General features: G+C 39.8%; 18 non-coding genes across 18 annotated transcripts; 14 read left to right on the top strand and 4 right to left on the bottom strand.

The window, feature by feature from the left end:
• Positions 1-10,153: 10,153 nt before the first annotated feature.
• Trnas-gcu (transfer RNA serine (anticodon GCU)) lies at positions 10,154-10,235 on the top strand. The gene has a single exon. It is a non-coding gene; the product is annotated as a tRNA-Ser (tRNA).
• A 5-nt stretch (positions 10,236-10,240) lies between these two features.
• Trnaa-ugc (transfer RNA alanine (anticodon UGC)) lies at positions 10,241-10,312 on the top strand. Its single transcript has one exon. It is a non-coding gene; the product is annotated as a tRNA-Ala (tRNA).
• Positions 10,313-12,916: 2,604 nt separating this feature from the next.
• Trnas-gcu (transfer RNA serine (anticodon GCU)) lies at positions 12,917-12,998 on the top strand. Its single transcript has one exon. It is a non-coding gene; the product is annotated as a tRNA-Ser (tRNA).
• Positions 12,999-13,003: 5 nt separating this feature from the next.
• Trnaa-ugc (transfer RNA alanine (anticodon UGC)) lies at positions 13,004-13,075 on the top strand. Its single transcript has one exon. It is a non-coding gene; the product is annotated as a tRNA-Ala (tRNA).
• Positions 13,076-14,023: 948 nt separating this feature from the next.
• On the top strand, positions 14,024-14,105 carry Trnas-gcu (transfer RNA serine (anticodon GCU)). The gene has a single exon. It is a non-coding gene; the product is annotated as a tRNA-Ser (tRNA).
• Positions 14,106-14,110: 5 nt separating this feature from the next.
• On the top strand, positions 14,111-14,182 carry Trnaa-ugc (transfer RNA alanine (anticodon UGC)). The gene has a single exon. It is a non-coding gene; the product is annotated as a tRNA-Ala (tRNA).
• Positions 14,183-16,092: 1,910 nt separating this feature from the next.
• Positions 16,093-16,164, bottom strand: Trnaa-cgc (transfer RNA alanine (anticodon CGC)). Its single transcript has one exon. It is a non-coding gene; the product is annotated as a tRNA-Ala (tRNA).
• Positions 16,165-17,196: 1,032 nt separating this feature from the next.
• Positions 17,197-17,279, top strand: Trnas-gcu (transfer RNA serine (anticodon GCU)). Its single transcript has one exon. It is a non-coding gene; the product is annotated as a tRNA-Ser (tRNA).
• Positions 17,280-17,283: 4 nt separating this feature from the next.
• Trnaa-ugc (transfer RNA alanine (anticodon UGC)) lies at positions 17,284-17,355 on the top strand. Its single transcript has one exon. It is a non-coding gene; the product is annotated as a tRNA-Ala (tRNA).
• Positions 17,356-17,602: 247 nt separating this feature from the next.
• Positions 17,603-17,674, bottom strand: Trnaa-cgc (transfer RNA alanine (anticodon CGC)). Its single transcript has one exon. It is a non-coding gene; the product is annotated as a tRNA-Ala (tRNA).
• Positions 17,675-23,800: 6,126 nt separating this feature from the next.
• On the top strand, positions 23,801-23,882 carry Trnas-gcu (transfer RNA serine (anticodon GCU)). Its single transcript has one exon. It is a non-coding gene; the product is annotated as a tRNA-Ser (tRNA).
• A 5-nt stretch (positions 23,883-23,887) lies between these two features.
• On the top strand, positions 23,888-23,959 carry Trnaa-ugc (transfer RNA alanine (anticodon UGC)). Its single transcript has one exon. It is a non-coding gene; the product is annotated as a tRNA-Ala (tRNA).
• A 248-nt stretch (positions 23,960-24,207) lies between these two features.
• Positions 24,208-24,279, bottom strand: Trnaa-cgc (transfer RNA alanine (anticodon CGC)). Its single transcript has one exon. It is a non-coding gene; the product is annotated as a tRNA-Ala (tRNA).
• Positions 24,280-25,294: 1,015 nt separating this feature from the next.
• On the top strand, positions 25,295-25,376 carry Trnas-gcu (transfer RNA serine (anticodon GCU)). Its single transcript has one exon. It is a non-coding gene; the product is annotated as a tRNA-Ser (tRNA).
• A 5-nt stretch (positions 25,377-25,381) lies between these two features.
• On the top strand, positions 25,382-25,453 carry Trnaa-ugc (transfer RNA alanine (anticodon UGC)). Its single transcript has one exon. It is a non-coding gene; the product is annotated as a tRNA-Ala (tRNA).
• Positions 25,454-26,409: 956 nt separating this feature from the next.
• Positions 26,410-26,491, top strand: Trnas-gcu (transfer RNA serine (anticodon GCU)). The gene has a single exon. It is a non-coding gene; the product is annotated as a tRNA-Ser (tRNA).
• A 5-nt stretch (positions 26,492-26,496) lies between these two features.
• On the top strand, positions 26,497-26,568 carry Trnaa-ugc (transfer RNA alanine (anticodon UGC)). The gene has a single exon. It is a non-coding gene; the product is annotated as a tRNA-Ala (tRNA).
• A 244-nt stretch (positions 26,569-26,812) lies between these two features.
• On the bottom strand, positions 26,813-26,884 carry Trnaa-cgc (transfer RNA alanine (anticodon CGC)). Its single transcript has one exon. It is a non-coding gene; the product is annotated as a tRNA-Ala (tRNA).
• Positions 26,885-27,157: the final 273 nt, after the last annotated feature.

The following is a 27,157-nucleotide window of genomic DNA, read 5'->3' as shown; positions in this document are numbered from 1 at the left end:
ACAAGAATTGTTTAGGTCACTCAAGTCTTTAACCCTCACTTTCTTAACCAGGGGTGCACAACGTTACCCCAGGGGTCCATGGGCCTCATTACCAAAATTAGCCTAGTCTGAACATCATTATCAGTCTTGCTTTAATTAGAAAAAAAGTTTAAATTTATTGGTTTTACTGCATCAGCATGCACATATCTTTCACATAAAATGCAAAAAAACCGAAGTCAAAGCGGTTTGTTAACTGCAGAACAGTCTAAAATATGTGAAAATTAATAAAACCACTCAATTTCAGTCCCCCCAAACTTCAATTTTCCGTAACTCCGTACCTCAAAAAGTTCTCAACTTTAGGCTGTGAAACTTTACCAGTTAGTCTCAATTCACCATAGCAGCAATCAGAGCTTCCAATTTTGTTTAAAAGATTTGTAACAACGGAGATCCAGGGGGTGGGCCTTATTACTGGCCGGGCCTTATTAGCTGCAGGTGCCTCACTACGTAAGTGGGAGTTGGCTTTATTATATTGGAACAATATTGAATTGATATCTTCTAAAATCAACAAGGTTGAAGGTAAAAGCTATTACAAAAATACCTTTTTCACATCTCTAGTGTCACATTGCAATATCTTATTCCAAATTCTTTCACATGACAGGTGATAAATGGTCTAAACTTTTTGCATCAAAAAGTGGGTGTGGTGCATAGCGATCTTCAACCTGATAATATTGCCATGCTCTCCTTTCGACAATGCCGGGTTAAAGTGACAAACTTCGATAAAGCTCTCAACATTGGCCAAAGCTTTAGTAAGGTGAACACCAACCAATTTGTAGTCTAACATAATTTAAGTTTTTGCAACGATAAATATTCAGTTTTTTCGCACATGTAACTTAAATAGGTTAGGTTACGTAGGCTACTTTATTCGAGAAATTGATCCATAAAACTTTTTGCTTTTGTGAACAAACCCAGCAAATTGTCCACTTGAAGCGGTTGACTGTCTCGTAGCATTAGCCTACTATAAGCTTTGTTACTCAATGCAACAAACAGTGTAGGGTAGACCAACTAGCGTCATATTTTAATCACAGATCGATTTCGCTATCACAGCAACCTCAGTATGATCATGTCAAGAGCTATTGATATGATCATACTGAGGATGCTGTGATAGCGAAATCGATCTATAACTAAAAAAATGAGGCTGCTACACTGTTTGTTCGAGTACTTTTGAATCTTCGGATTCTCAAAAAGGTTCAAACAACTTTTTACACATATTACCGACTGCGTAGCGCTAGACATTAGAATGTTATTTTGAAAATCAAATCCACAAATTTTAGACTCACATTTAATAGGTAGCCATCAATCATGGTTTTACAGTAAAGAAGTTAGCATGTAAAACAAGTAAAATATTATTACAATGTATAACGTGCTTCCACATCCGGCGTAATGTGGGCTATTTGTGTAGTAAATCTACTCTTGATGTTATGTTAGCCATTTCTGTTGCAAATGCATTTTTTTTTTATGATTATCCTTTTCATGAGATAGGCTATTGTAAGAAAATGCAAATGCAAAACAGATATTAATATTTAATGCTGTTGAAAGACATCATTCGTTCCACAAGAACGTTTTTAAGAAATAAAAGATAAATGCAATTTCTGATAAAAAGCTACACTTAGGTTTTTTCTTTGAAACTAAATCAATGTAGAATTTGAAACCTATTTCTTTTTTAGTTGAAACACTGCCTTCCTCGTCAATTTAATAGGAGCAACTACAAATCGTACACAGAGTCGGGATACAACGAGTATTATTCTTATCCTTATTGTGATGAAGCCATCAAACAGAGGCAAGCTTCGGATCTATTCAGCATGGCCTTTCTAGCACCAAATCTACTGTCACCTGAAGATAAAATGATAGTGACAAAAGAATTGGATTTTTGGGCGTTATCGATCCTCATTGTCTTTTGTGTTTCTGGTTCCGTTTTATGGAAGAAAGCTACAAATACTTGCCCAGAGTATGCAGCGTTGAAAAAAGACCCAAAAAGTTTAAATCATCTTCTGATGAAAGTGTACAAAGTCGTGGACAACCCTGGATCTTATGCAACGCGTAGAAATTTTCCCAGAGATCTGGAAAGAAAAGCATCAGATGCTTCATCGTCAGTGGTAAAAGAAATTTACCCTTTGACAAAAGACTTGGATCACTTGCTAATCGCAATATTTTTCAAGACAAAAGAAAAACGGTAGGTCAATAAATGTGTAAAGAAGCATGATAGAATATTAGTTGAAAAACATCAATGTGCAGTTTTGCTGCCATCAAACAGCAATAGGTCGAATGATGGCAAAAATACTAATACTTGCAAACAATTTTCGCTTACAACATCTATTCAACGTCCAAATTTTAAACCCTTTTCACGTAAAACATTTTAAAGTAGGCTATGAGTGCTACTTGCATTGGCTTTAGCCAGTCTTTTCTGAGAGAAAAGTCAGTCTCTTTGCCGCATCATCCGTGGACATGGAAATGTTATAACCTATACTTTAATGAAAAGACTTTCGGTGTCTTTGTTCTGGAACAATTTAATCTTCTTTGAAATAAGTACCTCGACAAAAAAAAATCTCTTCCAATACTAACGTTTGATGAGACTGCAACAATGCACCAAACACATGTCTTCAGAAGTTGGTGGTTAGTTATCTTCCATTTCTTGGCATCGACGTAGATTGTAATTCCTATACAGTAGTAGCCTAATATCGGAACCTTTTTCTGCTTTCACTTTCTCACATGCTGCATCGTCATCTTTCGATTAAGCATGGCGGATGAATAAGAGTAACCGATGACAGAATTACACTTGAAACAAATGGAGCGTTTATCCCACTACGTTTAAATGAAAACAGTAGCCTAGTTACTGCAAAAACGTATCGGTGCTTACAATAGCTCTGCAAAAACGTATCGGTGCTTACAATAGCTCTGCAAAAACGTATCGGTGCTTACACTAGCTCTGCGAAAACGTATCGGTGCTTACACTAGCTCTGCGAAAACGTAACGCCTTTAGCAGCCTACCGAAATTTAAAAAAAGTGACGAAGTAGATAATCACTGCAAAGTAGTTATAGCCTACCCACCTTTGCATAGGCTACATACATAGTATGATCTGCCATTTATTATTATAGATTATATATTATAGATTATATTGCCATTTGCCTTTTCTTTTTAGATTTAAATTTTTTCTAGATCATTATTTTACATGGTATTGTCTACCTTTTTTGTTATCGATCAGTTAACTTGTATCAGTCGACCAGTCCAGAGGTGGGCAAACTTGTTCAATAAACGAGCCACTTGTCAAAAACTATAAACACCGCGAGCCGCAAAATATAAAGGCTAGTGCCAGTAAAATAGGCAAACAATGCTAGCTTTACGTCAAATAACTTAAAACATAAATCAAAATCAACAACCACAATATTAGTTTTTTATTGAATTTGCTAATCTCTGTAAATTTGGACGATGTGCAGAGCTGTATAAAATAATTTTCCCAAATAGTCATTTGTTGGGATTGCACGTTTTGACTTTTACAAAACAATCAGTTATATTCTGCTAAAAACAGAAATGTTGTAACCTACACTGGTCTTTTACACTCTGGAACCTAGGGAGGGATCTTTTCTCCAAAATTTAACTGTACAGTGGCATTCCTGGAATTTTTTAGAGCCATGTTTTCTTGCATTTCAATTAGTTCTATTTCTACAGTGTTTATAACAAACGGTTGATGAACTGGATAACCCTATCACTGACCACATTAGCATTGAATCGATTTGCAAGGATATCAAAAATTGGTGTTAGCTATTGAAAATCTGATTTGAAACTCCTCGTAGGCCTAGTCCTTGCAATTTATTTTTGTATTTTACCACTTGGTCATCTGAACTTGCCTTTTCAGGAAAGCATTTGTTCTCATTCTGACACTGGAGAAATGACAGATTTTTTCTACATCATTTCCCTTCAAAAAACCTTGACTTTGTTTTGGAAACTTAAAACTATATGATCTGTGTCTGATATTAACTTATAAGTTATGAGGTAACAACACTTTCTCAATTTGGGATATTACTATTCAACTAGAAGAGCCACAAAAAACTTGTCGGCGAGTCGCAGTTTGCCCACCTTTGGACCAGAGTCTCTAGACTAGAGTCTAGACTGTAGATTCACATAAGACTTTAAAGAACATCAAAATACTCGTAAGCTACTTCGTATAATACTCATTATACATTACAATAATATACTATGTAAACTATAAGCAATGAAAAAAATGACAGGAACGAAATAAACAAACAAACTAATAAAAGAAATTAAGACAAGCAACAAAGGAAGTTGACTGTTAAACATAATTACCGCTGAGACCAAACAGTTTTCATCCTCATCATTGGTAGCACTTGAAGTTGGGTGGTTCATCGGTAGGCTACCATTTGCTGAGCATGCCACCACACTTCTGACTTACAGAATTAACTTAGCCAAAGCTGCAGCAAACTAATTTATGATAAGTTGTTTAGCCGCCATAGACTTATTCAACACTTTCTTTTGCAGGTCTTTGTTATGATAAATGAAAACAGTGCTTACTTGAAAAATTGTATGAAACGATTAGAAATAGTAGCCTACAAAAAACGTAAAAAAAATTTGAAAAAAACGACGACTGACAAAAACGTTTTTAATCAATCCGCGTATAGCCTACTTTAAAAAATGAGACAAAACTGTCATAAAAACATAGGCTACAATACTTCATAAGATTAAAGTTTATAAAAAGTTTAAGACCAGCAGCCAACCATATTTTTGTCTGCAATTGATGCCTCAAAGTTGTGGAGTCTGCCCTGGCCTAATTTCCTTCGCAATGATCACTAGAGCAATTGACATTAAACTTACGAAGGCATGTCTCATTAACTTAACATACCCTCATTCCGACTTCTTACTTGTAGCCCACGTGATTAGGCTAGTTTACCAGTCATTGTGGTTTTTGTTTCCAGAAGCATGTCCGAAACAATCGAAGCTATGTTTGAAGTTGGTTGGGGGATAGAAGAACACAAGCTACCTCACTATCAAAACTGTCGCTTTGAAGACTCTATCTTTTCTAGCAAAGTGGATGACGAGAACTTGTATGAATGTCAAATTGAGAGATATTAAATCTTCGCTACTGCATTAATGCTACTGTGTATATTTTACTATTTTAATATATCAAAAAAAGAGCATCCTTATTAATTTGATCTCAATTCAGCTCTAATCTAATGAACAAAACTCTTTTCATATAAAACTACGACGCATTGTTTCAAACGATGGCAGAAGATTGGAGAATGGAGATATCCGCGACGGAAAGCGGACCCTCACACATGCAGAGCATGCGCTTTGCTTCCAATCGTTTCTTATAACATTGATGAGATTCGAACTTACGACTGAGCATGAGAATGGTCTTTTCTTTCCAAACGATTCCACATTTTCGTTACATGTCTTAAAAAGTGAAAACTTGAGGCCAATGGATTACTGCAGGCTACGGCGTGTAGGCTACGTATTAGATTAATTCGTACAGTTTTTGCAAATTTATTGCTGGTGACGCTTGACTGGAAAGCGTTGGTTGATTTTTGAGTTACGGTACGGTATCTGATTAAAAGTAGTTTTTATATGGAAATAAATACAATACAAATATAAAATCGGTCACCACATTTTCTAAACGCACCCTACTCTCAAAACCAAGATGCCTTAATTTGCGCTTCCTGATACGTATTTGATTGCTTGTAAGCAATGAAAGAAATATTTCGATTAATTACCCAATGCTTCAAGCATCTCCTTGGAAGACAGCTTTTTTGATAACGAAGTGAAAGTGATTGTTGAGGCATTCAGGTAAAACAACCAAACACAACACAAATGGCAAAAAACACCTACCAGGACCGTAATAACCGCCCTCTATGCCCCCCAGCCTGAGCCAACGGTTGTTTAAGGGCCCGCTCATTTTAGTCTGTTTAATATTTTTTCACTATTTAACATAAAACAAAATACTGCTACAGAAGCTCTATATAGTCAATAGCTTAAATCATGCAAGGCCGTATTTACTACTTCTCTAACCCCCGGCTGGGGGCCCACCTCCATCTAGGGACCCACGCATATTTAGTTCGTGCAACGTTTTTAGGCTTGTGATTTCACATGTACGGTAACATGTAATACGGATTTTTGTTTCATTATTGCAGAAAAATTTCACTCGCCTTGCTGGCTCAACTGTATTTTATTTACCTAGGCTAATCAGCTATGTTGGGCAATGGGCATGCATAGTTTTATAAGTGGATTAAGGGAGTAAAAGGTTTTCTGCGTACCGCAAAAAAAAATTAACATTAATAGTAAACATTGCTCATTCAAATAGCCCAGTTAAATTACAATTAAAATGATCAATTGCAGTGTTAATGGAGATAGGCTATGAAGTGAGACGAGCGGCAAAGACACTATAAATTATTATAGAATATAGATGAAGCGAAGGCCAGCACACCTTATGTAGACTTGCGAATTTTTGGCCTAATGAAAGCCTACACTATAGCCTACTAGGTTATAGGCTACAAGTTTTCAAGACATTTATTATTGAAATCCTTCTGTGGTCTTGAATGAATCTTTTTTGAAATGGTAAATTATATTTTAAACCAAACCTTTAAACCCAATCCAATTTTGATTGTATGGATTTGGTTACAAAGCTCACAAAGCGACCTATGGTTACTACAATTTGTGCATCTTGATAAAAAACAACGTTATTGTGCCAAAAATGCTTAAAAAGGGGCAAAACCAACAACACATTTGTCAAAATTATCCGGGGGGTAAGCTCACACCCCCCTTTCCACCTTTGCTGTTTTGGACATGAAGTTTTGCATTGTCCATTTATCTTATAAGGCAAACCGGGGCGTGTTGTCACATGTTTGGGGTTTTTCGATTTGTGCTTTTGCTATATACAATGCAAGTGATTTGGTTATATCATTCGTACACTGTCCACTTACACTTCCTTTTGCCACTAGTTAAACTTTTTAACCGCAAAAGGATTTCAAGAAAATCAAATTTTTGTAAAAAAAAAAATTGTGACAACACGCCCCTACATCGGTCACAATTGGACGGTAGCCATCTTATGACTGGGGCATGCCTTGCAAGATCTTACAAAAGTTGGTACGTAAAAATGACCATAGCCTTACCTACAGCATGATATATGTGTAAAAGGTAATTGTTATTTTTTAATCAAGCCCTAAATTACTTGCAAATGGTCTTCATTAAGCATTCCAGAAGATCAATTCTGTATCAGGATGATCATATTCCTTTCTCAAACATTCTGTTGAAAAGGCAACACCAAATCAATAAGTCGTCTGCATGATAATGCATTTATAATTTAAATATACAACAAAAGTTGTAGACATATACAACCATATACAACGAGTATATCTTGGTTGTATATGTCTGTGGCTGAAGAAAGTAACCTCTTTACCAAAACTTGGTTGTATATGTCTGTGGCTGAAGAAAGTAACCTCTTTACCAAAATTGTATTAAAAAGTTGTAGATGCCTGGAATTAAACCCGGGGCTTCACACATGCAAAGCGTGCGCTCTACCACTGAGCTAGATCCCCACTTTCGACGAGGATGGGATTCGAGCCCACGCATACAGAGCACAATGTATCAGCAGTGTATCGCCTTAACCACCCCGCTACCTCGCCTTGCACGATATTGGAAGAATCCAACGCAATTGTTACATTTTGAGATGTTTTTTTCAAAATGACGACGAATCTTAGAAAAGTAAATCAAATGCGCAAATGGACATGTTCGTAAGGAATCTTTAGAAATAAGCCTTTTCAGTAATCAAGTGAAAGTGATTGATGAGGACATTTAAATTTAATATTAGCCTACTCTCAAAGGTTTTAACAAATTCAATGCTTTTGGTTCGATAGTTCATGAAAACGAAACAAGCCACAGAGAGGTGACAAGTGCCAGGCAGGATGGGGATCATGGAAGACAATAACAGGAGCCATGTGTGACAGAAAGGTGCCAAGAAAGCTGAAGAGGAAACTATGAAAAGAATGTAAGACTAGCAATGATGTATGGGACGCAGGCAATAGTCATGATAAAAACACAAGCAAGGGAAATGCAAGTGGCAGGAATAAAACTGTTGCGATGGTCTCTGGGGTTGACAAAGTAGGACAAAGTAAATAATGAAATCATCACCGAAAGACTGATCTACGCACGCGTCAACCCAATCATCGACCCGCTCCTTCCAAAAGAGCAAGCTGGGTTTCGGCGCGGAAAATCCACCGTAGATCAGGTCGCACTCTTAACCCAAGACATCGAGAATTGCTTTGAGGCAAAAAAGAAGGCCGGCGCTGTCTTTCTAGATCTTACAGCTGCCTATGACACCGTATGGCATCGCGGCCTTGCTTGCAAGCTGCTTCGCCTGCTTCCTAACCGACATATGGTTCGTATGATTATGGAACTTGTCAGGAATCGAAGCTTCACCCTCACCACCGGTAGCTCACAGCGAAGCAGACTGAGACGCCTGAAAAACGGCGTCCCACAGGGATCGGTCCTGGCTCCACTTCTTTTCAACATCTACACCCACGACCTGCCAACTACGGTCTCCGCAAAATACGCTTATGCGGACGATCTGGCAATTCTCCACTTCACAAAGTCGTGGGAAAATCTAGAAGTCACCTTGATCCAGGACATGAAAACTCTCTCAGCCTATCTCCAGAACTGGCGACTGAAACTCAGCGATACCAAAACTGTGGCAGCAGCTTTCCACTTCCATAATCGGAAATATGATCGTAAGCTACACGTCCAGAACAACGTCAAATCTCTGTCCTTCTGCCCAGAACAAGATATCTTGGGGTGACACTGGACAGATCGCTAACATACCGCCACCGTTTGGTGTCACTGCGCAAGAAACTCACATCCCGCGCTGCGCTACTCAAGCGCCTGGAAGGCTTTAGCTGGGGGGCGAGGGCTGACACTTTGCGTATAGCAGCCTTAGCCCTTGTCTACTCTTCAGCAGAGTAGGCTACTATGCACCTGTTTGGTGCCGCGGTGCTCACTGCCATAAACAGTGCCCTGCGCACAGTGACCGGATGCCTGCGTCCCACACCATTGAACAATCTCCCCATTTTCGCTGACATCCAACCCACTGAGCTTCGTCGCAAAGAAGCCCCTCTGTCGACAGGCACTGGAGCCTAACCACCTTCACCACCACAAGATCTCTGCTCTCCCAAACGAACACCCCCGTCGACTGAAATCAAGACACCCATTCGTGCCAGCCGCTCAACTTCTTATTAACGAAACTGATGTACAAGACATATCTGCGCCTGCTTGGGCGAACCATAAATGGAATTCTGAATGGAAGTCAACCGCCACCAGACTCCATTCGTTCATCCCCAACGCCGACACACGCCCCATCGGTCTAACACTACCAAGACAGGCATGGGTACGCCTTAACCGTCTCTGTACGGGCGTCCGGCTTTTCCGCTCAACCATGCACCAATGGGGAATGGCTTCTTCCTCCTCCTGTGAATGTGGTGCCGAGGAACAGACCGCAGACCACATCATCAATGACTGCTCCATCTTCAAGCCAGCTAATGGAGTGGAAGGTGTGCGTGTCATGGATGATGAAACCAAAGACTGGCTGCTCTCTAGTTGCCTTCCAGCGTAGTCCGGGAACATCGTGAATTTGGGGTTGTAAAAGGATAGACCCACGGCCCTAGACGCTCACACGACGACGACGACGACCAAAAAAATGCAAGTCGGAAAGCTGGAAGATAAGCTGAGAGAGACACGCCTTAAATGCTTGGTTCACGTCGTAAGGACAGACGAAGATTTTATCGAAAAAAAAATAAAACAATTGCAAGTTGATAAAAGAAAGCGAGGAATGCCGAAAAAAAGACGGAGAAATTGTGTGACAGAAGATATGGAAATAGTAGGAGTGAAAGAAGAGAATCCTGCTGACTGAATGAGGTGGATGACTCCAATCTGCACCGGCGACCCCACTGGAAGTAAGAATAAAGCCAGATGAAGAGGAAAATGTACACCAACAGGTTATCCAAACTATTGCAGCAAGCTTTGTAGCTTACCATTTACAATAACTTTACACTTAACTTACAAAGAACTTTGAAAACATTGAATGTAAGAATTTGTTGCTACTCTCACTCTTTTATGGAAGATGAGGTGGCCGAGTGGTTAAGACGATGGACTGCTAATCCATTGTGCTCTGCACGCATGGGTTCGAATCCCATCTTCGTCGAAAGTGGGGATGTAGCTCAGTGGTAGAGCGCACGATTTGCATGTGTGAGGCCCCGGGTTCAATTCCTGGTATCTCCAGAATTTTTCAACTGTTGACATTTTGTGAACTTAAGCAAATTCATATGCATGATGTATAAGCAAAAGGTGTTTTTTTGCTCAAATTCTGGATCACTTACAAGTGGGCTTCCTTCTGCATTCCAGACAGTGGCGCCGTCAGACCTTCAACAATAGGGGGGCAAAAAATTGACAGTGCAAGACAGTAGCTTAGTCAAAAATTTTGAAAAGGGGGGTGTTGACAGCCGGCGGGCGAAGCCCGATGGCGTGCTCGCCGTAGGCGACACATAGCGGCGGGGGGTCTGGGGGCTCCCCCAGAAAATTTTGAAAAATTACTTTCAGTTTGGTGCATTCTGAGAGCATTTTCAACAAAATTGTGGGTATGAATATTTCTGTAAAATGGTGCTGTCCGGTGGCATAGCAAAAGGATAAGATCATGTTTTCTTCGGCATTTTTCGGAAATAAAGCTAAGTCTCTATGTTTTCTTGTTGCTAATTCCAGACTGAGATATTTGAATGTTTGGTATTGGCAAAACTCGCTCTTTTAATGCAGTTTCGTTTAAAATTAGGCAAACTTTGTTTTAGAGACATAGATGAAAGTAATTAATTTGGCCCATGTCTCGTTAATCCTAACTGTTTCACAGCGTGAAGGGCATTGGCTGTATGTAAAATAATGTAAAAAAAAATTAATCACAACATTACAATGCACGTTATTCATTACTCTACCAAAAAATAATGTGTAAAATCACGCTACAAATTACACTCATAACTGACCTCAACATTTCAACGTATATGAGCAGTTCTAAAATTCACATAGTTTTAATTTTCGGATATGCTCAGCGTGAATACTTTTACAAAGTGAATCGCAAATTTTAAAACCGTGCCAAAATAACAGAGATATCACTCCTAAAGCATAAGAAGAATCGACAGCCCCGCCAAACTGAGCAAGACTCCAGGATCCCAACCTTCTAAGGGTTAAAAGTCATGTCGACTTATTCTTGATGCCCCCCTTATCGAAAATTGTTCTTTGTAGTACCGCTTTGAAGGTGGATTACGACTATGAACAAAAGAATAAATTTTAAACTTCAATTTGTATTGAAAATACATGACGTCATGTCTTCCAACCTTATCACATTTTTTTCATTACGTAATATTTACCACCACCAAACCACTTTTGACGATCGAATTTGTTAATTTATTATTCGGTAAAATGTTTAGATGATGTCACGTCATTACGCCGATTTGAGATATAATTTCATTCATGACGTCGTATGGATGAAAAACTTTTACAAGTTATATACTCTGCTGAGATTAAAGAAGAAACATAAATGATAAATATTGGAGAAATTGAGTCTCCTTTACAACTTAAGAATCAAACAATTCAAAACTGCTGAAACAAAACGTTTTGTTTAAGTGAAAGAATCACTGCAAGCAACCAATGCCAAAATGCGCGCGGAGGAAGTCATGGGAGTGTGAGATATCAAAAATTTAACAGGTTGTTATTTTTCTACATCAATGTGACGTTAGTTAAAACTTTAAAAAGTCTATATCTTTGCTTCTGAGGAAAATCTTTTTATCTACTGTATAATTTACTCATCAAGGTTTTCCATACTTTTTTTTAAAGAGAAAGCTTTTACCCCCCCCTCTCCCCCCCTTGCAACTTGAGTTGAATTACTTGAGGTTGGGATCCAAATATTAAAAAAATAATATTAATATGATTTAATAAAAAAAAAAAAATTAAAAAGATGATGCCCAAAACATTGGGGCAGCTACCCCGCCTGTCCCCCCCCTGCCGGCGCCACTGATTCCAGAAGATTAATTTTATATCTGGATCGTATTCTTTTCTCAAAAATTCTGTTGAAAAAGCAACACCAAATCAACAAGTCGTCTGCAAGATAATGCATTTAAAATTCAAATATACAACAAAAGTTGGAGATGCAGTTGATTGAATCGGGGCCAGGCAGGATGCCAGGCAGGATTGGGAGCTTGGAAGAAAAAAACAGGAGCCATGTGTGAAAGAAAGGTGCCAAGAAAACTGAAGTGGAAACTGTAAAAAGAATGTTAGACTAGCAATGATGCATTGGACGCAGGCAGTAGCCGCGACGAAAACACAGGCAAGGGAAATACAAGTGGCAGGAATCAAACAGTTGCGATGGTCTCTGGGGTTGACAAAGTAGGCTAGGACAGAATGAAAAATGAAATCATCAGAGAAAGAATGCAAGTTGGAAAGCTGGAAGATAAGCTGAGAGAGACACGCCTTAAATGGTTGGGTCACGTCGCAAGGACAGACGAAGATTTTATCGAAAAAAGGATAAAACAATTGCATGTTGATAAAAGAAAGCGAGGAATGCCAAAAAAGATGGAGAAATTGTGTGACAGAAGATATACAAATAGAAGGAGTGAAAGAAGAAAATCCTGCTGGCTGAATGAGATGGATGACTCCAATCTACACCAGCGACCCCACTGGAAGTAAGAATAAAGCCAGAGGAAGAGGAAAGTGTACACCAACAGGTTATCCCAAATTATTGCAAGCTTTGTAGCTTACAATTTACAATAACTTTACACCTTACAAAGAACTTTGTAAACATTGAATGTAAGAATTTGTTGGTAGTCTCACTGTATTATGGAAGACGAGGTGGCCGAGTGGTTAAGGCGATGGACTGCTAATCCATTGTGCTCTGCACGCATGGGTTCGAATCCCATCCTCGTCGAAAGTGGGGATGTAGCTCAGTGATAGAGCGCACGCTTTGCATGTGTGAGGCCCCGGGTTCAATTCCTGGTATCTCCAGAATTTTTCAGCTGTTGACATTTTGTGAACTTAAGCACATTCATATGCATGATGTATAAGCAAGAGGTGTTTGCTTTTTTGGTCAAATTCTGGATTACTTACAAGTGGGCTTCCTTCTGCATTCCAGAAGATTAATATTATATCTGGATCGTATTCTTTTCTAAAAAATTCTGTTGAAAAAGCAACACCAAATCAACAAGTCGTCTGCAAGATAAAGCATTTAACATTTAAATATACAACAAAAGTTGGAGATGCAGTTGATTGAACCCGGGGCCAGGCAGGATGCCAGGCAGGATTGGGAGCTTGGAAGAAAAAAAAGGAGCCATGTGTGACAGAAAGGTGCCAAGAAAACTGAAGTGGAAACTGTAGAAAGAATGTTAGACTAGCAATGAAGTATTGAACGCAGGCAGTAGACAGGACGAAAACACAAGCAAGGGAAATACAAGTGGCAGGAATCAAACAGTTGCGATGGTCTCTGGGGTTGACAAAGTAGGCTAGGACAAAGTAAAAAATGAAATCATCAGAGAAAGAATGCAAGTCGGAAAGCTGGAAGATAAGCTGAGAGAGACACGCCTTAAATGCTTGGTTCACGTCCGAAGGACAGACGAAGATTTTTTACGAAAAAAGAATAAAACAATTGCATGTTGATAAAAGAAAGCGAGAAATGCCGAAAAAAAGGTGGAGAAATTGTGTGACAGAAGATATGAAAATAGTAGGAGTGAAAGAAGAAAATTCTGCTGACTGAATGAGGTGGATGACTCCAATCTACACCAGCGACCCCACTGGAAGTAAGAATAAAGCCAGAGGAAGAGGAAAATGTACACCAACAGGTTATCCCAAATTATTGCAAGCTTTGTAGCTTACAATTTACAATAACTTTACACCTTACAAAGAACTTTGTAAACATTGAATGTAAAAATTTGTTGGTACTCTCACTGTATTATGGAAGACGAGGTGGCCGAGTGGTTAAGGCGATGGACTGCTAATCCATTGTGCTCTGCACGCATGGGTTCGAATCCCATCTTCGTCGAAAGTGGGGATGTAGCTCAGTGGTAGAGCGCACGATTTGCATGTGTGAGGTCCCGGGTTCAATTCCTGGTATCTCCAGAATTTTTCAACTGTTGACATTTTGTGAACTTAAGCAAATTCATATGCATGATGTATAAGCAAAAGGTGTTTTTTTGCTCAAATTCTGGATCACTTACAAGTGGGCTTCCTTCTGCATTCCAGACAGTGGCGCCGTCAGACCTTCAACAATAGGGGGGCAAAATATTGACAGTGCAAGACAGTAGCTTAGTCAAAAATTTTGAAAAGGGGGGTGTTGACAGCCGGCGGGCGAAGCCCGATGGCGTGCTCGCCGTAGGCGACACATAGCGGCGGGGGGTCTGGAGGGCTCCCCCAGAAAATTTTGAAAAATTACTTTCAGTTTGGTGCATTCTGAGAGCATTTTCAACAAAATTGTGGGTATGAATATTTCTGTAAAATGGTGCTGTCCGGTGGCATAGCAAAAGGATAAGATCATGTTTTCTTCGGCATTTTTCGGAAATAAAGCTAAGTCTCTATGTTTTCTTGTTGCTAATTCCAGACTGAGATATTTGAATGTTTGGTATTGGCAAAACTCGCTCTTTTAATGCAGTTTCGTTTAAAATTAGGCAAACTTTGTTTTAGAGACATAGATGAAAGTAATTAATTTGGCCCATGTCTCGTTAATCCTAACTGTTTCACAGCGTGAAGGGCATTGGCTGTATGTAAAATAATGTAAAAAAAAATTAATCACAACATTACAATGCACGTTATTCATTACTCTACCAAAAAATAATGTGTAAACTCACGCTACAAATTACACTCATAACTGACCTCAACATTTCAACGTATATGAGCAGTTCTAAAATTCACATAGTTTTAATTTTCGGATATGCTCAGCGTGAATACTTTTACAAAGTGAATCGCAAATTTTAAAACCGTGCCAAAATAACAGAGACATCACTCCTAAAGCATAAGAAGAATCGACAGCCACCCCCCAAACTGAGCAAGACTCCAGGATCCCAACCTTCTAAGGGTTAAAAGTCATGTCGACTTATTCTTGATGCCCCCCTTATCGAAAATTGTTCTTTGTAGTACCGCTTTGAAGGTGGATTACGACTATGAACAAAAGAATAAATTTTAAACTTCAATTTGTATTGAAAATACATGACGTCATGTCTTCCAACCTTATCACATTTTTTTCATTACGTAATATTTACCACCACCAAACCACTTTTGACGATCGAATTTGTTAATTTATTATTCGGTAAAATGTTTAGATGATGTCACGTCATTACGCCGATTTGAGATATAATTTCATTCATGACGTCGTATGGATGAAAAACTTTTACAAGTTATATACTCTGCTGAGATTAAAGAAGAAACATAAATGATAAATATTGGAGAAATTGAGTCTCCTTTACAACTTAAGAATCAAACAATTCAAAACTGCTGAAACAAAACGTTTTGTTTAAGTGAAAGAATCACTGCAAGCAACCAATGCCAAAATGCGCGCGGAGGAAGTCATGGGAGTGTGAGATATCAAAAATTTAACAGGTTGTTATTTTTCTACATCAATGTGAGGTTAGTTAAAACTTTAAAAAGTCTATATCTTTGCTTCTGAAGAAAATCTTTTTATCTACTGTACAATTTACTCATCAAGGTTTTCCATACTTTTTTTTAAAGAGAAAGCTTTTACCCCCCCCCTCTCCCCCCCTTGCAACTTGAGTTGAATTACTTGAGGTTGGGATCCAAATAATAAAAAAATAATATTAATATGATTTAATAAAAAAAAAAAAAAATTAAAAAGATGATGCCCAAAACATTGGGGCAGCTGCCCCGCCTGTCCCCCCCTGCCGGCGCCACTGATTCCAGAAGATTAATTTTATATCTGGATCGTATTCTTTTCTCAAACATTCTGTTGAAAAAGCAATACCAAGTCAATAAGTCGTCTGCAAGATAATGCATTTATAATTTAAATATACAACAAAAGTTGGAGATGCCGGGGATTAAACCCGGGGCCTCACACATGCGAAGCGTGCGCTCTACCACTGAGCTACATCCCCGCCCACCTTCGACGAGGATAATATGATTCGAGCACATGCATACAGAGCACAATGTATCAGCAGACAGCAGTGTATCGCCTTAACCACCTCGCTACCTCGCCTTGCACGATGTTGGAAGAATCCAATGCAATTGTTACTTTTTGAGATGTTTTTTCAAAATGACAACTAATCTTAGAAAAGTAAATCAAATGCGCGACTGGACATGTTCGTAAGGAATCTTCAGAAATAAGCCTTTTTTGTAATCAAGTAAAAGTGATTGATGAGGACATTCAAGTTTAACATTACCCACAAAGGTTTTAACAAATTTAATGCTTTTGGTTCGACAGTTCATGAAAACGGAACGAGCCACAAAGAGGTGACAAATGCCAGGATGGATGGGGAGCATGGAAGAAAATAACAGGAGCCATATGTGACAGAAATACGCCAAGAAAGCTGAAGAGGAAATTATGAAAAGAATGTAAGACTAGCAATGATGCATGGGACGCAGCAGGCAGTAGCCATGACGAAAACACAGGCAAGGGAAATACAAGTGGCAGGAATAAAACTGTTGCGATGGTCTCTGGGGTTGACAAAGTAGAACAAAGTGAAGAATGAAATCATCAGAGAAAGAATGCAAGTCGAAAAGCTGGAATATAAGCTGAAAGAGACACGCCTTAAATGGTTGGTTCACGTCGCAAGGACAGACGAAGATTTTATCGAAAAAAGAATAAAACAATTGCAAGTTGATAAAAAAAAGCGAGGAATGCCGAAAAGAAGATGGAGAAATGATGTGACAGAAGATATGGAAATAATAAGAGTGAAAGAAGAAAATCCTGCTGACTGAATGAGGTGGATGACTCCAATCTGCACCAGCAACCCCGCTGGAAGTAAGAATAAAGCTAGAGGAAGAGGAAAATGTACACCAACAGGATATCCCAAACTATTGCAGCAAGCTTTGTAGCGCACAATTTACAATAACTTTACACCTAACTTACAAAGAACTTTGGAAACATTGAATGTAAGAATTTGTTGCTACTCTCACTGTATTATGGAAGACGAGGTGGTCGAGTGGTTAAGGCGATGGACTGCTAATCCATTGTGCTCTGCACGCATGGGTTCGAATTCTATCCCGTCGAAAGTGGGGATGTAGCTCAGTGGTAGAGCGCACGCTTTGCATGTGTGAGGCCCCGGGTTCAATTCCTGGTATTTCCAGAATTTTTCAGCTGTTGACATTTTGTGAACTTAAGCAAATTCATATGCATGATGTATAAGCAAAAGGTGTTTGTTTTTCTTTGCTCAAATTCTGGATCACTTACAAGTGGGCTTCCGTTTGCATTCCAAAAGATTAATTTTATATCTGGATCGTATTCTTTTCTCAAACATTCTGTTAAAAAGCTACACCAAATCAACAAGTCGTCTGCAAGATAATGCATTTATAATTTAAATATACAACAAAAGTTGGAGATGCAGGGGATTGAACCCGGGGCATTACACATGCGAAGCGTGCGCTCTACCACTGAGCTACATCCCCGCCCACCTTTGACGAGGATATTATTCTAGCCCACCCGTACAGAGCACAATGAATCAGCAGTGTATCGCCTTAACCGGTAGCCACTTTAACAAGTCGAAACTCTGCCACTGAAATTGACTACAATGCAACCGCCAACCAATCAGACCGTGTTATAAGAGGCTACCGTCCAATTGTGACGCTTCTAGCATTCATCCAGAGAGTTAATGCTTGTTTTGAACTTTATTTGGTAATTACAGAAGAAAAAGAGCAATAGCAGTGGTGAGAATCGAACACGCGTCAATGAAATGACTACTTTCTAGCCCTAACCCTAACCCCTAAGCCAACCAGCTGACAAAAAATCCATCACTTAATTTGCTTTCTATCATCTTCTTTTCGCCAATTTTTACGTCACTTTAACCGTAGCTTATGATTGGTTGGCGGTTGCATTCTAGTCAATTTCAGTGGCAGAATTTCGACTTGTTAAAGTGGCTACCGCCTTAACCACCTCGCTACCTCGCCTTGAACCATATTGGAAGAATTCAATGCAATTGTAACTTTTTTGAGATGTTTTTACAAAATGACGACGAATCCTAGAAAAGTAAACCAAATGTGCAAATGGACATGTTCGTTAGGAATCTTTAGAAATAAGCCTTTTTTGTATTCAAAAAAAAAAGTGATTGATGAGGATATTCAAGTCATTACCCTCAAAGGTTTTAACAAATTTAATGTTTTTTGTTCGACAGTTCATGAGAACGCAACGAGCAACAAAGAGGTGACAAATGCCAGGCAGGATGGGGATCATTGGAAGAAAATAACAGGAGCCATGTGTGACAGACAGGTGCCAAGAAAGCTGAAGAGGAAACTGTAAAAAGAATGTAAGACTAGCAATGATGCATTGGACACAGGCAGTAGCCATGACGAAAACACAAGAAAGGGAAATGCAAGTGGCAAGAATAAAACTGTTGCGATGGTCTCTGGGGTTGACAAAGTAGGACAAAGTAAATAATGAAATCATCAGAGAAAGAATGCAAGTCGGAAAGCTGGAAGATAAGCTGAGAGAGACACGCCTTAAATGGTTGGGTCACGTCGTAAGGACACACAAAGATTTTATCGAAAAAAAATTAAAACAATTTCAAGTTGATTAAAGAAAGAGAGTAATGCCGAAAAAAGATGGAGAAATTGAAGGGCCTAGAGCAAAATCGAGATATGTCAAAAATAGCATATTTGAGAAAATGAAGGTTAAAGTATATCGTTGTACCTTGCTCTTTTCTTGGCATTATACTAATTTTCATGGTAATGTGTCAGTCCCTAATGGTTGTTGAAGTGTGCCAGTACAGTTTATTGTTGTTTGAAAACAAGTTGAGTGTCTTTATGTTGGTCAATAAATGACATACCACCTTTTTGCACAACAATTTATTCACATGAAAGGAGATATGTCATACTCAAGAACAGGATTTCAAGAACAAAGCAAAGAGACAATCTATTTCCTGCTTAGGCTGTTTTAAAAAAGTTCGTTTAAGTTGTTTGGATCTTTTACGGCCATCCTATTCTTCAAATTTTTCTGCATCACTTTGTACGAATTGCTGTTAGAACCAGTGATGTTGGTAAGGAACAAAAGGCATTTGCTTCTGGATATCTGCAAACTTTTTACTGGAAATTCCACGTGAGTAGTTTTGGTGCAACCTAAGGGAATCAATGTTGAAATCAGCAATTTTTCTTTTATGCTTAATATCCCGAGATTTCCATTCTTCATCTTCAAAATCGTTTTTATAGCAAGTTGTGCTGAATTTTTTGATAAACATCACACTAACGTTCTGAACGGAGAATTCTTCCTTGCAGGTATTCTTGCTCCTTTTAAGTATAGTCCAAGTTGTTCAGGCAGCAGTTTAAAGTCATAAAAACAGTTTGCCATGTCATAGACACGGAATTTGTTGGGATGTTTTGTGTCCCGCATGGTAGTTCTATAATGCTCTGGCAAGTATATGTGCTGATGTTTTCTTAGCTGCTTCTCAATGAGATCAAAGTCTCTGTCGCAGTCCATGTAGCTATGCCCAACAATCAGAAATTTATGAAAAACTTTTTTGAATCTTTCTGTTTGAACAAGAAAGTGCCAGAAAGCCATCATAGAAGTTTTTGTTCTGACGTCCACAGGAATCCGACCAAGCTATTAGCGTGTCACCGTGTACCTCAGCTTCTAACATAAAAGCATAGAAAGATGAGATGATCTCGTTCGACACTCTGCTTCCTTCATTCTCTACCCAAGAGTGCATGAATCCGTTTTCTTCCACATTACTCGAACCATCATTTTTTTGGATCAAATGAACTCCGAAGTTCCTACATCCAAAGTTGTCTCAAATAAAATGCAACAGATGTAGATATTTTTGGGAGAGGCATTGCTTGTTGTAGGTCAAAACTTATAAAAACGATTCCGGGATTGGTTCTTGCTTCTTCTCTGTCCTTTTTCATTTCTTCTGCTGCATTTTTCTCACGCAATATGTAGCCTAATATCCTTCTTTAACAAACATGTCATCGTTTTCTTTCTTCGGTAACTTATCAAGGTATTCCTGGTACATCCTGGATATGCTCAAATGAGGCGGTAAATATTTTCGAAATGGGTTTTGCATTCGACTGTAGTGTGATTCGTCAGTTGGAAATGATGCTATATGATTTTTAACATTATCCACTACTGCTTCTGGGATCCTGTTTGTTCTGTGTGCATGCTTTCCTCTTCCATCAGGTTTCGGACTTACAGTTCCCTTTTTTATTTGAGCATTGATAAAATCTATTCTTTTATCGGCTAAGCACATAAATTTTAGTCAATGCTCTTTTGTACACGTATGCTTCTTTCATGTGGTTATTTTTATTCGTAGCTACTTTAACCGTGTATCGGAATGACATCGCATGATGTTTTACTGCTCTTTTTTTATGTCGAGGAAAGAAGTTTTCGATGCATTCAAATAGAATGTGCTGCTGTGCTTCATAACTTTTTCAATAAAAGTCTGTGAAAAGTTGATGCCTTACCTAATAATCGATCTTTGAGGAGCACTTCAACCTACATTTCTCAGGGCAAAGCTGATCTTCACATACTTGCTTTAACTCCCCAGCATTGCGCCCCCTCTTTGTGATGTTTCTAATCCATGACACTGGGTTTCTTCACTTCTATCAAGAGCCTATAGCCTCACGTGCTGGAAAATGAGCTGCTTGCAACACTTCATTGAACACGAGATAATGTTTCCAATAAAAAACAAATCATTTCGAGAATGCTTTGCTTGGATAAGCTAGGATTTGCTGGTTATATGTTCAATTATTGCGATTTCTTGCTTGCAGTAAAGATATATGTCAGACATATATCTTTTTGCGCTGAAATGATAAAAAAATTATGTGACAGACCCCCTTTTTCCTTCGCCTATCTCCTTCATTTCTCAAGATACACATACGGCCTTTTTGCACAAGACGCGCAGCAGGCTCATGAACTTCCTGGCGTGCTTAACTCAAATTTGGTAAAAATTGACATACCTCCCTTTTGCACTAGACCCTTCAATTGTGTGACAGAAGATATGGAAATAGTAGGAGTGAAAGAAGAAAATCCTGCTGACTGAATGAGGTGGATGACTCCAATCTGCACCGGCGACCCCACTGGAAGTAAGAATAAAGCTAGAGGAAGAGGAAAATGTACACCAACAGGGTATCCCAAACTATTGCAAGCTTTGTAGCTTATAATTTACAATCGTCGGCTTCAGCTCGTGTCCGAGCATTGGTTTCGTCTTCAAGTTGAATTTGGTTTTGGATGGTGATGTCGTATGTGGCTTTGGAAGCCCAGTCTATGATGGAATAGACGTGGGCAAAAGTCACATTGTATGGAGGGTGGGGACGTGGTAGATTTAGCTTTTCTTTTCTAGTGTTTCGTTTTTCTTGGGCTTTTTGTATCCTGTTTTTTTCAAAAATTTCTGTGCCTTCCCTAATTCTTTTTCTCCAAAGTGATCTGTCACTAGCAAGTAGTTCCCATGAATCCAGATCAATGTTAGCATGGTTGAGGGAGACTTTCAGCTGATCTTTGTATCTCATTTTTGGTCTTCCGGGGGGTCTCTTTTCTGTCTCTAGTTCACCATAAAGCATTATTCGTGGAAGTCTCGTTGGGTCCATTCGTATGACATGCCCTGTCCAGCGAAGGCGGTGTTGCAATATGGTGGCTTCTAAACTGGGCAGCCTTGCGCGATCAAGGATTGCATCGTTGGTAAGATAATCTTCCCAACGAGTACCTAGCATTTGCCTCAGTTTTCTTTGCTGGAAACTTTCAAGACGTTTGATGTCACGGCGGTATAATGTCCAAGTTTCACAAGCATAGAGAAGGGTAGATAGAACGACTGCCCGGAAGACCATAATTTTTGTGCGGATAGATATAGCATGGTTGTGGAAAACATGATGGTTAAGTCTTCCATAGGCACAGTGAGCTGCTTTTATACGTTGTTCAAAATCCTTTGCACATGTTGGTGCTGTTGAAAGTATGCTACCAAGGTAAGAGAAGTAGTCTACTTGGTTTACGGATTTCAATGTTCAGGCGGCATATCAGAAGGCGATGATCTGTCCAGCAGTCATCTGCTCCTGGCATAGAGCGTGTGAGTTTCACATCTTCTCGGTCTTTTGTTCTTGTGAGGACATAGTCAAGGGTGTGCCATTTCTTGGAGCGAGGGTGTCTCCATGTAGTCTTACGACGGTGAGGCAATTGGAAAAGAGTGTTTGTTACGATTAGATTTTGTTCAGCACAAAGACCCAGCAGAAGTTTTCGGTTTGCATTGCATTTCCCATTACCATGATAGCCTATGACACTCTTCCACATGTGATGGTCCCTGCCAACTCTGGCATTGAAGTCACCTAGCACAACAAGTTTGTTTAGATAAGGAACTTTTTGAATAGTATGTGTGAGCTGGTTATAAAAGGAGATTTTGTCTTCACCTTCAGATATGAGTGTTGGAGCATAGACTGAGATCAGGGTGAGGTAGCGTTTCTTGGTGAGTGGAATTCTTATCGCCATCATTCGTTCATTGATTATACTTGGGACAAGATTGTGTTGGTTTACAAGCTGGGAACAGATAGCAAAACCTACACCATGAATGCGCGGCTCGTCAGTGCTCTTTCCTTTCCAAAAGATGGTGTAGCCAGATTCATTTTCTCTTATACTACCCTCTCCAGCAAATCTGGTCTCGCTGAGAGCTGCCACATCGATGTTGAAGCGTGCAAGTTCTTTACATACCAAAGCTGTGCGACTTTCTGGTCGGTCATTGTTGCTTTTGTCTTGTGGTGTAAGGACGTTTCAAGCACCCACTGTGAAAGGTAGCTTAGTATTCATAGGTAGGCCTATATGTGTAGGTCGACCGCTATTTGGGTAATCTGCCAGCCGCGGCAAGCTGGCCAGATGAGATTTGCGGTGTCCGATGTTTATCCCACCTTTTCTAGGGGCTTCCCCATGTGGGGTGGGCTGCGGGAAATCCTAGATAGGCCAGCCCAGACACGGGTCTTATTACCGGAACCCAATGTCACCGCAGTTCATTGGGAGACGATCATCATAGATCCGCCGCCAATGTGTGAGACCGGGATGGAGGCTTCCAGCTCTACCAAGCCTGCCCCCGTTACCCGTAATATCATCGCCATTGGGCTTTGTTCGGTCTTGGTCCAAATTGAGACAAAGGCCATTCGCTTGTGTGGCTGTTTAAGGTGGTCGTGACTACGCGAGGGCTACGCACACACTCTTGGCCAGCTCCATGTCTACTGCGGTCCAATAAAATCGGAACGTGCAGATTCAGGGAAACCGGTTGCAATGGGCTGCCGGGTGCTTTGTTCATTGAGGCCCGCCTTACAAGATGCCTGCCGTCAGACATTGCCCTCTTCTGCCAAAAAGAGATTGCCGTTGGGGACTTTTACGTGTGTCTATTAGCCCCAGGAGTTGCTAGGAATGAGCCTAGTTTTCAGCCTGGGTTCACCTCTACACCACGTTGAGGCATCTCCATAGGATGAGGGCTGAACAAAGTCAGCTCCCTAGACACTCCGATTTCGTAGAGTACAATTTACAATAACTTTACACTTAACTTACAAAGAACTTTGAAAACGTTGAGTGTAAGAATTTGTTGGTACTCTCAGTGTATTATGGAAGACGAGGTGGCCGAGTGGTTAAGGCGATGGACTGCTAATCCATTGTGCTCTGCACGCATGGGTTTGAATCCCATCCTCGTCGGATGTGGGGATGTAGCTCAGTGGTAGAGCGCACGCTTTGCATGTGTGAAGCCCCGGGTTCAATTCCTGGTATCTCCAGAAATTTTCAGCTGTTGACATTTTGTGAACTTAAGCAAATTCATATGCATGATGTATAAGCAAGAGGTGTTTGTTGTTTTTTTGCTCAAATTCTGGATTACTTACAAGTGGGCTTCCGTCTGCATTCCAGTAGATTAATTTTATATCTGGATCTTATTCTTTTATCAAACATTCTGTTAAAAAGCTACACCAAATCAACAAGTCGTCTGCATGATAATGCATTTATAATTTAAATATACAACAAAAGTTGGAGATGCCGGGGATTGAACCCGGGGCATCACACATGCGAAGCGTGCGCTCTACCACTGAGCTACATCCCCGCCCACCTTTGACGAAGATATTATTCTAGCCCACCCGTACAGAGCACAATGGATCAGCAGTGCATCGCCTTAACCACCTCGCTACCTCGCCTTGCACCATATTGGAAAAATCCAATGCAATTGTTACTTTTTGAGATGTTTTTTCAAAATGAAAACTATTCTTAGAAAAGCAAATCAAACGCGCAACTGGACATGTTCGTAAGGAATTTTTAGAAATAAGCCTTTTTTGTAATCATATAAAAGTGATTGATGAGGACATTCAAGTTTAACATTACCCACAAAGGTTTTAACAAATTTAATGCTTTTGGTTCGACAGTTCATGAAAACCGAACGAGCAACAGAGAGGTGACAGATGCCAGGCAGGATGGGGAGCATGGAAGAAAATAACAGGAACCATGTGTGACAGAAAGACGCCAAGAAAGCTGAAGAGGAAACTATGAAAAGAATATAAGACTAGCAATGATGTATTGGACGCAGGCAATAGCCACGACGAAAACACAAGAAAGGGAAATGCAAGTGGCAGGAATCAAACTGTTGCGATGGTTTCTGGGTTTGACAGAGTAGAACAAAGTGAAGAATGAAATCATCAGACAAAGAATGCAAGTCGGAAAGCTGGAAGATAAGCTGAGAGAGACACGCCTTAAATGGTTGGGTGACGTCGCAAGGACGGACAAAGATTTTATCGAAAAAAAAATAAAACAATTGCAAGTCGATAAAAAAAGCGAGGAATGCCGAAAAAAGGTGGAGAAATTGTGTGACAGAAGATATGGAAATAGTAGGAGTGAAGGAAGAAAATCATGCTGACTGAACGAGGTGGATGACTCCAATCTGCACCGGCGACCCCACTGGAAGTAAGAATAAAGCCAGAGGAAGAGGAATATGTACACCAACAGGGTATCCCAAATTATTGCAAGCTTTGTAGCTTACAATTAACAATAACTTTACACTTAACTTACAAAGAACTTTGAAAACATTGAATGTAAGAATTTGTTGGTAGTCTCACTGTATTATGGAAGACGAGGTGGCCGAGTGGTTAAGGCGATGGACTGCTAATCCATTGTGCTCTGCACGCATGGGTTCGAATCCCATCTTCGTCGGATGTGGGGATGTAGCTCAGTGGTAGAGCGCACGCTTTGCATGTGTGAGGCCCCGGGTTCAATTCCTGGTATCTCCAGAATTTTTCAGCTGTTGACATTTTGTGAACTTAAGCACATTCATATGCATGATATATAAGCAATAGGTGTTTGCTTTTTTTGGTCAAATTCTGGATTACTTACAAGTGGGCTTCCGTCTGCATTCCAGTAGATTAATTTTATGTCTGGATCGTATTCTTTTCTCAAAAATTCTGTTGAAAAAGCAACACCAAATCAACAAGTCGTCTGCAAGATAATGCATTTAAAATTCAAATATACAACAAACGTTGGAGATGCAGTTGATTGAACCCGGGGCCAGGCAGGATGCCAGGCAGGATTGGGAGCATTGGAAGAAAAAAATATCAGGAGCCATGTGTGACAGAAAGGTGCCAAGAAAGCTGAAGTGGAAACTGTAGAAAGAATGTTAGACTAGCAATGATGTATTGGACGCAGACAGTAGGCAGGACGAAAACACAAGCAAGGGAAATACAAGTGGCAGGAATCAAACAGTTGCGATGGTTTCTGGAGTTGACAAAGTAGGCTAGGACAGAGAGAAAAATGAAATCATCAGAGAAAGAATGCAAGTCGGAAAGCTGGAAGTTAAGCTGAGAGAGACACGCCTTAAATGGTTGGTTCACGTCGTAAGGACAGACGAAGATTTTATCGAAAAAAGAATAAAACAATTGCATGTTGATAAAAGAAAGCGAGAAATGCCGAAAAAAGGTGGAGAAATTGTGTGACAGAAGATATGAAAATAGTAGGAGTGAAAGAAGAAAATTCCGCTGACTGAATGAGGTGGATGACTCCAATCTACACCAGCGACCCCACTGGAAGTAAGAATAAAGCCAGAGGAAGAGGAAAATGTACACCAACAGGTTATCCCAAATTATTGCAAGCTTTGTAGCTTACAATTTACAATAACTTTACACTTAACTTACAAAGAACTTTGTAAACATTGAATGTAAGAATTTGTTGGTACTCTCACTGTATTATGGAAGACGAGGTGGCCGAGTGGTTAAGGCGATGGACTGCTAATCCATTGTGCTCTGCACGCATGGGTTCGAATCCCATCCTCGTCGAAAGTGGGGATGTAGCTCAGTGATAGAGCGCACGCTTTGCATGTGTGAGGCCCTGGGTTCAATTCCTGGTATCTCCAGAATTTTTCAACTGTTGACATTTTGTGAACTTAAGCACATTCATATGCATGATGTATAAGCAAGAGGTATTTGCTTTTTGTCAAATTCTGGATTACTTACAAGTGGGCTTCCGTCTGCATTCCAGAAGATTAATTTTATATCTGGATCGTATTCTTTTCTCAAACATTCTGTTGAAAAAGCAATACCAAATCAATAAGTCGTCTGCAAGATAATGCATTTATAATTTAAATATACAACAAAAGTTGGAGATGCCGGGGATTAAACCCGGGGCCTCACACATGCGAAGCGTGCGCTCTACCACTGAGCTACATCCCCGCCCACCTTCGACGAGGATAATATGATTCGAGCACATGCATACAGAGCGCAATGTATCAGCAGACAGCAGTGTATCGCCTTAACCACCTCGCTACCTCGCCTTGCACGATGTTGGAAGAATCCAACGCAATTGTTACATTTTGAGATGTTTTTTCAAAATGACAACTAATCTTAGAAAAGTAAATCAAATGCGCAACTGGACATGTTCGTAAGGAATCTTCAGAAATAAGCCTTTTTTGTAATCAAGTAAAAGTGATTGATGAGGACATTCAA

The sequence above is a fragment of the Aplidium turbinatum genome, chromosome 3, assembly GCF_918807975.1.
Source record: "Aplidium turbinatum chromosome 3, kaAplTurb1.1, whole genome shotgun sequence".
NCBI lineage: Eukaryota > Metazoa > Chordata > Ascidiacea > Aplousobranchia > Polyclinidae > Aplidium > Aplidium turbinatum.
The sequence above is the reverse complement of the archived record's forward strand: the minus strand, read 5'-3'. Positions and strand labels throughout refer to the sequence as shown.